Genomic DNA, 12181 nt, shown 5'->3' with positions numbered 1-12181 from the left:
CAAGCATATGCATATTCTTGGTACCATTTGAAAGAAAACACTGTGAAGTTTGTGTAAATGTGAATTGAATGTAGGAGAAAATAACACAATAGATCTGGTTTAGATAATTCAATGAAAAAAAACATACGTTTTTCTTTTTAGTGTTGTATCATCATCTTTAAAATGAACAAGATAAAACAAACATCCAGATAGGATGATGGGGACAATTGCAGTGGAAAATATCAGATGGCAACAGTACTTGTACAGAGTTTCAGAATAATAATTTCCAAAATGATTGTGCTACATGACGTTTATCATGAAGTCACCCAGGTGTCGCACACAAGTAGCCCAAATGTACCCAAGAGGCCAAATTGGTGAAGGTATACATTTTGAAACAAATAACTACGTATATACAAAATGCCAAAATTGTATTCTAACACACCCCCCCCAAAAAATTGAGAAACAAATATGGAAAAATATGAATATATATATATAATAATATATAATATATATAATAATAATATAATAATAATAATGTATAAAAATATGAAGAAAAAAATATATACATTTACAAAATAACATGGGTAACTATTTACACACTTTCAACATTTGGAAGACTGTCAGTCCTCTATCAAATCAAATGTATTTATATAGCCCTTCGTACATCAGCTAATATCTCAAAGTGCTGTACAGAAACCCAGCCTAAAACCCAAAACAGAAACCAATGCAGGTGTAGAAGCACGGTGGCTAGGAAAAACTCCCTAGAAAGGCCAAAACCTAAGAAGAAACCTAGAGAGGAACCAGGCTATGAGGGGTGGCCAGTCCTCTTCTGGCTGTGCCGGGTGGACATAATAACAGAACATGGCCAAGATTTTCAAACGTTCATAGATGACCAGCAGGGTCAAATCATAATAATCACAGTAGTTGTAGAGGATGCAACAGGACAGCACCTTTAGAGTAAATATGAACAGTTTAGGTGCAGGCAGAACAGTTGAAACTGGAACAGCAGCAAGGCCAGGTGGACTGGAGACAGCAAGGAGTCATCATGCCAGGTAGTCCTGACGCATGGTCCTCGGGCTCAGGTCCTCCGAGAGAGAAAAAGAGAGAATTAGAGAGAGCATACTTAAATTCACACAGGGCACCGGATTAGACAGAAGAAGTACTCCAGATATAACAAACTGACCCTAGCCCCCCGACACATTAACTACTGCAGCATAAATACTGGAGGCAGAGACAGGAGGGCTCAGGAGACACTGTGGACCCATCCGATGAGACCCCCGGACAGGGCCAAACAGGAAGGTTGTAACCCCACCCACGTTGTCAAAGCTCTACACAATATTGTGCTGCTGATGCCAGGTGCCATAGCAGTCTCTTTCTGGTTACTAGTCCCACGCTCTAACAACTAGGCTACCTACTGTCTTTGTTAGTAGATACAGCTGGTCTGTTGTAATATGTCTCCATTTCACTTTGTCCATTGGGCCTGCCCTCCCCTCAACAGCCTCAAATAGGCTATTTCGTGTGGGTTGGGTTGGGGCGGCAGACACATGCATCTCACATTTAATTTACATTACATTTTTTACATATTGCTTCTAAAATAATAATAAAATCACCAATAATATTTTAGATTATTAATTTCAAACAAGGGCATTAGCATGAGAAGAACTTACCAGTCCAAAACATGTCCTCTCCATTTAAAAATTATTCCTCCACCTGGGAATCGCTAAATGAATCGTCCTAATCGTCACTTTTCCGATCAATTTCTTCTAAAATTGTGTGTACACCTGTATATCTAGACTTCGATTTAGCTTTCCCTGACTTAGTCGCCATACTGATTGATATATAAAGAGCTGAATCTGCGCGTTTACCAAACAATGCAGTAGCTCCTTCCGGTATAAAAATTCAATAGCGAATGACTCTCTTTACTCCGGAGTTCAATACATGGGTTGGTCTTCCAACACATAACCATTGCATATTGCCGTTTACCTCAGCTCATTGGCTATCTACCCGATTCCGGTTTTGTTGTGTTACAAACAAACCAGTTGATTGCAATGAAACCAAACATGACTGGAAAAGTAATGTACCCTCGAAGGTGTCGTCGAAAATGGAATGAGACCGAATTCACGACACAAGCGGTTCACAAAATGTTTTGTGTTAGGCTATAAAAATGGATTTTATCAAACAAAAGATCATTCAAAAGATCACTCTGCGCATGGGTTCCATGCGCAGAGAGGTTAAGAGAACAGCGCAAACTAGCCCTAACCAGAATAGAAAGAGGGGTGGGAGGTCCCAGTGTACAACTGATTAAGAGGGCAAGTACATTACAGTGTCTAGTATAAGAAACAGACGCCTCACAAGTCCTTAACTGGCAGCTTCATTAAATAGTACCTGCAAAATACCAGTCTCAACTTCAACAATGAAGAGGCGACTTACGGGATGCTGGCCTTCTAGGGAGAGTTGCAAAGAAAAAGACATATCTCAGACTGACCAATAAAAATAAAAGATGGGCAAAGAATACTGACACTGGACAGCAGAACTCTAGAGCTTTGTAAAAAGGAAATAGTGTGGTCCTGTGTTGCTCAGTTGGCAGGGCATGGCATTTGCAATGCCAGGATTGTGAGTTTGATTCCCACGGGGGACCAGTACAAATTAAAATGTATGCATGTAAGTCGCTCTGGATCTATGGGATTACATTTTTTCCAACTCAGTTATTAAACGTTACTACATCATCATAAAGCTCATTAAACATTTAGTTCACAAACATAACTTTTTCTTCTTTTGAATGTTCAAACATACAATGTCTGTCATTAAATATTGAATAAAAAGGTTAACTAGATGTTTCATTCGTTTTTTGTGCAATTTTGTATAAGTAAGAGTTCACAAGGAATGGCACACTGACCTCTCAACTCTCACAAAAGCAGCATGCTATTTCTGTCTCAAAAGTTTTCATGTTTATAAATGTTTTTAACATGCAAAATTTCAATTTAAGTCTCAGAGTGAAATAAAAACGTTTCACAAGTGACAGTTTTGTAACGTTTATTGACAGAGTTGGAAAATGTGTTGCCATTGTGCCAGTGCTTAGCTTGTTAGATGCATATCTGTATTGCATATCTGTATTCCTAGTCATGTGAAATTCATAGATTAGGGCCTAATCAATCAGCCGTGCATACATTTCTAACAATTCTGGTGTACGTGCAGATTCTGTGATCTGCTTGCGCCACAAATTATTGGGACAGTACAGTATACGCTTGTTTTCATTGATAAATCAGAGCCATATTATACTGAACAAAATTATAAATGCAACATGCAACAGTTTCAAACTTTTACAGTTCATATAAGGAAGTCAGACAATTTAAATCAATTCATTAAGCCCTAATCTATGGATTTCACATGGCTGGAATACAGATATGCATCTGTTGGTCACAGATACTTAAAAAAAGTGTGTGGATCAGAAAACCAGTCAGTATCTGGTGTGACCATCATTTGCCTCATGCAGTGTGACATCTCCGTCACATAGAGTTCATCAGGCTGTTGATTGTGGAGTGTGGAATGTTGTCCCACTCCTCCTCATTGGCTTTACAAAGTTGACGGACATTGGCGGGAACTGGAACACACTATCATACACGTCGATCCAGGGCATCCCAAATGTGTGCAATGGGTGGTGAAATGTCTGAGTATGCAGGCCATGGAAGAACTGGGACATTTTCAGCTTCCAGGAATTGTGTACAGATCATAGTGAAATGGGGCCATGCATTATCATACTCAAACATGAGGTGATGTCGGCAGATGAATGGCACAACAATGGGCCTCAGGATCTCATCACGGTATCTCTGAGCATACAAATTGCCATCGATAAAATGCAATTGTGTTTGTTGCCCGTAGCTTATGCCTGCCCATACCATAACACCACCGCCACCATGGGGCACTCTGTTCACAATGTTGACATCAGCAAACCGCTCGCCGACACGACGCCATACAAGTGTGTCTGCCATCTGCCCAGTACAGTTGAAACCATGATCTTTCCGTGAAAATCACACTTCTCCAGTGTGCCATTGGTAATCGAATGTGAGCATTTACCCACTGAAGTCGGTTACGACGCAGTCAGGTCAAGACACTGGTGAGGATGACGAGCACACAGTTGAGCTTCCCTGAGACGTTTCTGAAAGATTGTGCAGAAATTCTTCATTTGTGTGTAACCACCATTTCATCAGCTGTCCGAGCTGCTGGTCTCAGATGATCGCATAGGTAAACAAGCCGGATGTGGAGGTCTTGGGCTGGTGTGGTTACACGTGCTCTGTGGTTGTGAGGCCGGTTGGACATACTGCCAAATTCTCTAAAACAACGTTGGAGGCATCATATGGTAGAGACATTTAATTATCTGGCAACAGCTCTGGTGGACTTTCCTGCTCTCAGCATGCCAGTTGCACGCTCCCTCAAAACTTGAGACATTATGGCATTGTGTTGTGTGACAAAACTGCGCATTTTAGAGCTGCCTTTTATTTTCCCCAGCACAAGGTGCACCTGTATAAGGATCATGTTTAATAAGCTTCCTGATATGCCACACCTGTCAGGTGGATGGATTGTCTTGACAAAGGAGAAATGGTCACTAAAAGGGATCTAAACAAACATAAAAATATTTTTGTGCATATGGACAATTTATGGGATTTTTTATTTCTGCTCATGATACATGGGACCAACACATGACATTGGGACCAGCACATTACATGTTGCATTTTTATTTTTGTTCAGTGTAGAAATAAACTAATTGAAAATTACTGGTAGTTATTTGACAGGGAGTTTCTTGTTACATTGTTGTTACCAGGTCCTTGACTATTTAGTAGTTACATTGCTCTAAGATTTGTTCAAGGTTGGTAGAATCTTCTTTAAAATAATTCACAGCTGTAATGGCAGCCAAAAGGTGCTTCCACCAAGTATTAACTCTGGGGTATGAAGACATACACAATCAGGACATCCAAATGTTTTATTCTTTATTCATGAATTATTTAAAAACAAATGTGGAGTCGGTTGTGTAGATTGGTAAAAATAATGAAGGTAGCAAAATGTGAAGACTGCACAAGGGGTGCGTAGACTTTCATTAGCAACTGTAAATCAGGCAGGATTTGGCCTCGGGGACTCAAGTTAAGGACTGCAGTGACAACACACAGGACATGACATCGCAGTACTGGAACTGAGTAGCCTTTAGCTCTCCTAACATGGAGCATTTGGAGAACTCTTGTGAAGTTATAGTCCCAGGTTTGCTCTATAATTATCTCCCTGGGTGATCTATGATAACATTTCCACTGTATTGAGACAAGGAAACTGCAAATGTTGAAGTTTGTGTACTAGTGCATGTAGTTAATATTAAAGCTTAGCTAAATGTAAGTGTGTAACAATTATAGATAACAGGTCTAAGAAATATAATTGCAAATGTCATATTCACTTTAACAAAATAATTCAATTGAGTTTAAAATGATACTTTCACATATTCGGTGCACAGTATAATAAAGAATAACTGATCCATTAAATTACAAAACATAACAATTCATAAAATTATAGTGTCAGAAACAAAGGATCCACAGGGTGTAAATAAGAGAAACAAGACACACTTGACAACCTAAAATAAGTTGTTAGCAATTAAATACATGCATGCACTCCTGACAAAGAATGTTGTTGCTTCAAGTGGCTATTTAATTGAAGAGTTTGACAATGCTTGAGTGGTATGCAATCAATGGTTTAAGATGGTCTGAATGATTGACTCACCAACACACCTCAAGCAAAATATGCACATAACACTAAAACTGTAGCTTAATGAGGGAACTGCTGGAATGGTTTATCAGAATTGGGTAATCTTTCCATATTTTCCTACCTGCTTTTGTGATGCAAAATTACTGATTAAAAAGATCCCCCATGTAATAGCCTTTATATAATCTGAGAGCCCAGATTGAAGAATACAGTTAAACTTAATAAATATGTTATTCTGCTCACTGAAAGGGAACAAAACAATAGATATACTCTTTTCATGGGCGTTTATACTCTTTTCCAAATTAAAGTGAAGGGGCTGGAGGGAAGAGAGGGGAGGGAGAGGTGAGGTCCAGGTAGAAAGGCCTCGTTCCCCACGGCTGACAGCCAGGTTTGATTGGGACGGCATGCTCTGTCGGTAATCACTCCTCAATATCAGTTTACTGTCAGGACCCGGTTACAAACCCGGGTCTCCAGAGTGAGAAACAGTCACTAAACCAACTGAGCCACGAATAGTCGGCAGAACCCAGAAGATGAGGCAGACACAGCAGTACTTGAGACAGTGTATTTAATGAAGTAAAAAGTGAAGTTCTTCAGGAAAACATGTAACTCCACAACCTCAAAAGGAATTCCACAAGAACAAAGGCAATCCTCCAAGACAAAAAGGCAAATCCACAAGGTGGAAGGCACAGCACAAAAAGCCTCAAAAGATACTCAAAAACAAACAAACAAGAACAAAAAACAGAACTCCACAAGAGAGTCCACCGGGATCAACAAGAGCTCACAGAGTACTAGGGCTGGGTGCTAACATACAAACAGAGAGCAAAGAACTGAGTAAAACAAAGGGTTTAAATACAATCAGGGTAAACGAGGCACAGGTGCAAATAATAATGGGGATCAAGGGAAAACAAAAGGTCAAAAGGCACAATGGGGGCATCTAGTGACCAAAAACCGGAACAACCCTGGCCAAATCCTGACATTTACGAAGCATTTGACAAACAAAATTGGATTTGATCCCTCAGTCTGCTGTCATTTTCATTGGCTGTCGATCCAATCAGACTACATCTCATATTGATGAATTAGACTATCACCAAGGGGATCTGAGCCCTGCTATGAACACATAATGATGAGAGGCAAGACAAAAAATATATATATTTTTCAATTCTGCATGAGTAATGATTTGCTTTCTCTCATTTTTTGGGGGGAAAACCATTATTCTCTAGATGCCAGCCCACCAGATATGTGTATGCAGCAGAAACACAGTCAGCCCTTACAGCCTATGGCATCTAGCTAATCGTACCAACACAACCAATCATGACTGAAGGGCACATGGAATGCTGATTCACTTACAGAATAGAATATTTATCTCATTAATATCATATGTGTTCCTTTATCACCATATTTCCGTCAAGGGAGAGAAGCATACTAACAGACGTAAATTCATCATCACATATATTTTACAAGCTTAGCATGAATTTGGCAACATTTGTTGGATCACATTGTTCTATGGATTGGACACTATAGGCTAAAATGAGCTAACTGTGTCAGCATGGGCCATGCTCAGTCATGGGAGGGCTGTCTGACTTCATACCTTCACAAGGAAGTAAACAGAGGATGAGAGGTGAGAGACTGTGCACTGACACAGTGACTCAGTAGATTATTGAGCAGTCTCGTCTGCCTTGTGAAATGATCCCCCACTATACTGTGTACTGTGTGTATGTAGTATATCCACAAGACATATTCTTGGCTGTCTAATGATCAATCCAAGACCCGGTTATCACAATCCGGACTGTGCCACCCTATGGGGTTTTGACAGTTAGAGCATAAAGGGATTTGTTCAAACATTTCTACCCAATGCAGGTTCTTTGATTTGTTCTGAAAGGGCTTTAAATGAGTCTGACGTTTTAAAGTCCAGAGTGAAGTGGCTGTGTTGTCCTCTGTATGCACCCTCTATGTGGTCTATAACATGACAGGATGAGCGATGTAGAAACAATGCTTTCTGACAGAGTCCATTCCAGTGACACTCTCATGAGGCTCATTATGTTGAGTCTTGTTTCAGCTTCCTATCTGCCTCTGATCTACTCCCTACTTAATTACACAACTTTCTATGTTCCTGCGATGAGCAGTAATCATCAGTTCAATGGTGCTCTCTGTAAATCACAATTGCAGATTTGACTAATATTTCAGTATTGTTTGTGACATGTGCTTATACACTGTCAAGAGTCATATGTAGGGAAGCGGAAGACATCTCACTGAATCTAGTGGTCTCCAACTTGATTAACCCCCCCAAACAGCTGCAATCACAGAGCTATTAGGGAACTGCTGCCACACTTTGCAATTTGGCTGTCAGCCAGACACTTTTCAATGCGCACAGGAAAACAATGACAGGGAATCAATTGACAGTATTCAAAAGGCGAACAGAGATGCTGTTTACTTTTTATTGACAGCTATGACTTTTTATCGGGCATTGTGAATGTTGGGTTATTCAACAATAAACCCAAAGATTGAAAACAGTTCCCAATGTACTTGTGGAGGACAGAAGAAAAATGACATGGTAAGACTGACAATGAATAAGAGGTCAAATATCACTGGGTAAATAGACAGACTGAGCTGTATTGTGTCCCACATTGGACAGCTGGCAACCCACCTAGACCTTTCCACAGGTCCCCTGCCTCTCTCACATTGCGTCCAGTCTGGATAGCAGGAGCTCATTATGTAATTTGAGTGTTTGGGAAAAAATGTATCTACCCTCCTTTATATAATTTACCTCAGGTCCTACAGCAACATTACCAAACAGCGGTGACAGAGACTTGTGTGCCACCAGTGTCATCTGCCACAGGAGGGGGAGCAGTGTCATGCTGCTTTACTCATTTAGTCCAGCTGTGTACAAAGAGCTTCATAAAACAAACAGTTGGACTTGTAGTTCACATTCCGTAAATGATTTTACATGGAATGCAACAATAGTTTGATTCCATGATACTCTATTTACTTTATCACAAACAACAATATCACTGACTTACCGGGTGTTATTGGTACTGTCCTGTGACCCTGCTCTATTATTCAGTGTTTGGGCTTATGACTAGTCTTCGTGTTGTCCTGTAGCATAGAATGGTAGGCACTTCTCCTTAAGGAATGTAATCATGGAGAACACCCGCTTAATTGTGAAGATAATGGCACAATTAACAACCCTGCTCTGTCCTAAATGACCTAAAATTAAACAATTAAACTCTTTTCATTGAAGAAAAGAGTAGAATAAGATACAGAAGCTTGTTCTGGAATAGTAATGAACCCATTTCTAAGCCTGATAACATAGAGCATTCCGTTGATTTATAGTTACTCTCAAGAGAAGTTTGCCAGGATTTCTTTGTAGGATCCCTCTCCTATGCAAAGTTTAAATATGAATCTCATGAGGAAAGGTTAAGTGAGGTTGCTCAGCTTTATTACTGAAAGAGGATATGATAATATAGATCAAATGTGTTGCACTCAAGTATACTGAATCTCACTCATAGCGGATGTATTCGTATTGCTAATGTTCAAATTCATTATTTCTCCAACACCCACGTTATTTCATTTAGGAAAAGGGGATTGTGAACAGTGTTTGCCTCCCCGGTGTTTGACCATGTGATATCCATCTAGACTCTTAGACCAACAAAACAACATGTCCACTTGCCATGTAAAAAGAGAATAAATGTCCATAGTAATGTCCGATGGGATGGTATGAGCATGCCGACATGGATGACGACCTGTCAAACCGGAATCATGCTTGACGATATCCACCCTTTAGCATACGACTTGTGGGATGATGGATAAGAAATCCAACAGGGGAACTGATTAATTCCTGGAACTGATGCCATTACAATGTTGCTCCAAAATTCTCCACAATTGATTAGTTTCCCTTTCACTTTCTGACAGAGAGGTGAGAGGTTTTTCTCATTACCAATTCATTGTAAAAAATCATTTTGAGTTTTGATTGCAGGAACTAGAGGAGCAGTAGACCAGGCCTGTCACTAAATGATAATCTATGAATATGTAATTCAGGGCTCTATTTTAACGGACTTAATGCAATGGTGAATCTAAACGCTGGCGGTAGAGCTACAGGACTGTAGGTCACGTCGGGAATTATGAGCGCAATAACTGGTGGTGGCGCAAAAGGGTTGGGTTTTGATTAATTAATTAATTATCAGTGTGACAAAGGCTTTCATGTCTTAATACTGCATGCCATTGTCTCAAGTTCCGTAGGTTAATGACGGTGTTTGCATTGTCATCAACTCCAATTCAGCTGGGGGCACAGGATATTATCTTCATGGACACAGTTTAATCAATAGCACAGGACTACAGCAACGAGTAATAGCAACCAGCGTTTTCTCGATATGTTTTGAGTGTTGACAGTCCTCATTGTTGTATTTATAAGAATAAGCTTTTATGCATTGCACTTCTCCTCAAATACTAACTACAAGGCTCCTGTAAAATTGTATTGTATGTTAGAAGCACGTTCTAAATAAGCAAGATATAACCGAGCCCTGCTGTTTATATGGCTTTGCAGGACGGAACAACTTGAATATCTTTGGAGGAGTGTGTCTTTGGTAACCGGACAAGTGACCCTCTTTGGAAATGGGGATGGATACAAGCCAAATGGAGGAGCCTATGCACTACAGGTAGGCCTATTCAAAAGCATGCAGTAAAAGCCTAACGAGTAGACCACTTAGAAACATTTTATGGATAGGCTACTTGGCTAATGCATGGCCAGGATAAGGTCTTCACGGCACCAAAAAGTTGGACCCATTCTGAAATGGACCCGTGGCTTCCCACCCAGACTTAATATGCAAAAATATATTTTTTAAATGAACGGAGACCTGTTCTGAACGGACCCGAAGACAGTCAGACCCATTTCCGAAAAGGCCTGTGGAAAAGATAGATCTGTACCTATTTGGATCCGAGAGACCAGTTCAGATCCGAGGGTAGAAAGAGAGAGAGAAAGGAACGTCCGAACTGGAGCAGCCAGCGTCATCAATAAACAATATATATTGGCAAAATGATCTACATTTGTGTCCTTAGAAACAGCCTAGAACAAATTACCAAAAAACGATTCCGTATGTTTCGATGTGTAACATATTAAAAACTTTATAGCCTATTTTATTGGTTTTTACTTTCCCGAAACAATAATTGTCCACCTCACGGTTAAGATGTCAGAGATTTGAGCTCTAAATGCATCGTTTCATACATAGACCTATAGGCTTAACTGTATGATATTAATATTTAAAATCAATTCATTTACCACAGGGGATATAATAGCTTCTAAAAATAGCTGTGAATTCAGTTTTATCACAAGTACATAGGCCTACAGACAAAAAGACCTCAATTTGGGCTGCACATGTGCCAAAAGCTTCTTGCATTGTGGCCATAGACATATAATCCATAGGAGTTCAGAACTACTAGAAGGGGTTTGACTGTTAAACTAATGGGTTAAAAAGCACTGGCTGCCAGACCTGACTTGAACGGTGTCATGACGTGGCCCTCTTTGGATATAGCAAGCACCAACTCTCTCTCTCTGTCTCTCTCTCACCACCTCTCTCTTCCCACTACACCCAGGCTCTGTTATCTCAGGTCATAAATTCCTGGAGGAAACTCTCTCCCTCATGCAGTATAGAGAGAGAACGGTTCACAGTAGAACAAAGGAACTTCTTCTACCTCACAGAACTTGAGAACTGAACAATATGCATATTTTGGAGAATGTTTAACCGGTTGGTGGAGAATCCAGCTACGACCGGTCCATTTTGCTTAAAGTTTGTGACCTCATTGAGAGACAATACAGCCACATTACCATAACTCTGTTTATACAAGAGTCTCCATTATGAGATTTGGATCTAATTATTGTATAAAATGAATGAGTAAAGAATGAACTATTTGTGAAATTATGTAATGTGATTTTAAACTGTTTAATGAAAGAGAATCCAATTCCCTTTACAGTTAACTAAGTCATTGGCCCATCCAATGAGCACAGACATTGAACTGACATCATGGAACAGCCTTTTCTGCTGTTCCAAATAAAAAAACAAATAGAGAAACCCACTTTAGACCAAGCGTACCTTGATTACCGAGAAGGCTAATGTTTGAGTAGAGACCATGCATTCCTTGGTTGCTGAATTCTTAACCATACCACGTGGTTAAACTCTGAGACTATCGATACCGACAGAATAAGAGCAAATCTTCGATACTATTTACTAGTTTGCAGCTAGGAATTATGTACAATTGAATGCGAAGACCGACAAACATATGCTATAAGAACATTTCTGAATGTTACTCTGAAGTAGCCATTCTAACCAAAGACTCCAGGGATGCAGCGAGAATCTCGAATGAACTTTCCAACAGAAAAGGACGATTCCAACAGAGATCACTACGACACACTGAGCGTAAATATATATATATTGATTGCAATTATTCCTGAATGAGTGAGCGTTCATGTGCA

The sequence above is a fragment of the Oncorhynchus gorbuscha genome, linkage group LG11 (assembly GCF_021184085.1).
Source record: "Oncorhynchus gorbuscha isolate QuinsamMale2020 ecotype Even-year linkage group LG11, OgorEven_v1.0, whole genome shotgun sequence".
In the NCBI taxonomy this organism is placed as follows: Eukaryota; Metazoa; Chordata; class Actinopteri; order Salmoniformes; family Salmonidae; genus Oncorhynchus; species Oncorhynchus gorbuscha.
The sequence above is the reverse complement of the archived record's forward strand: the minus strand, read 5'-3'. Positions refer to the sequence as shown.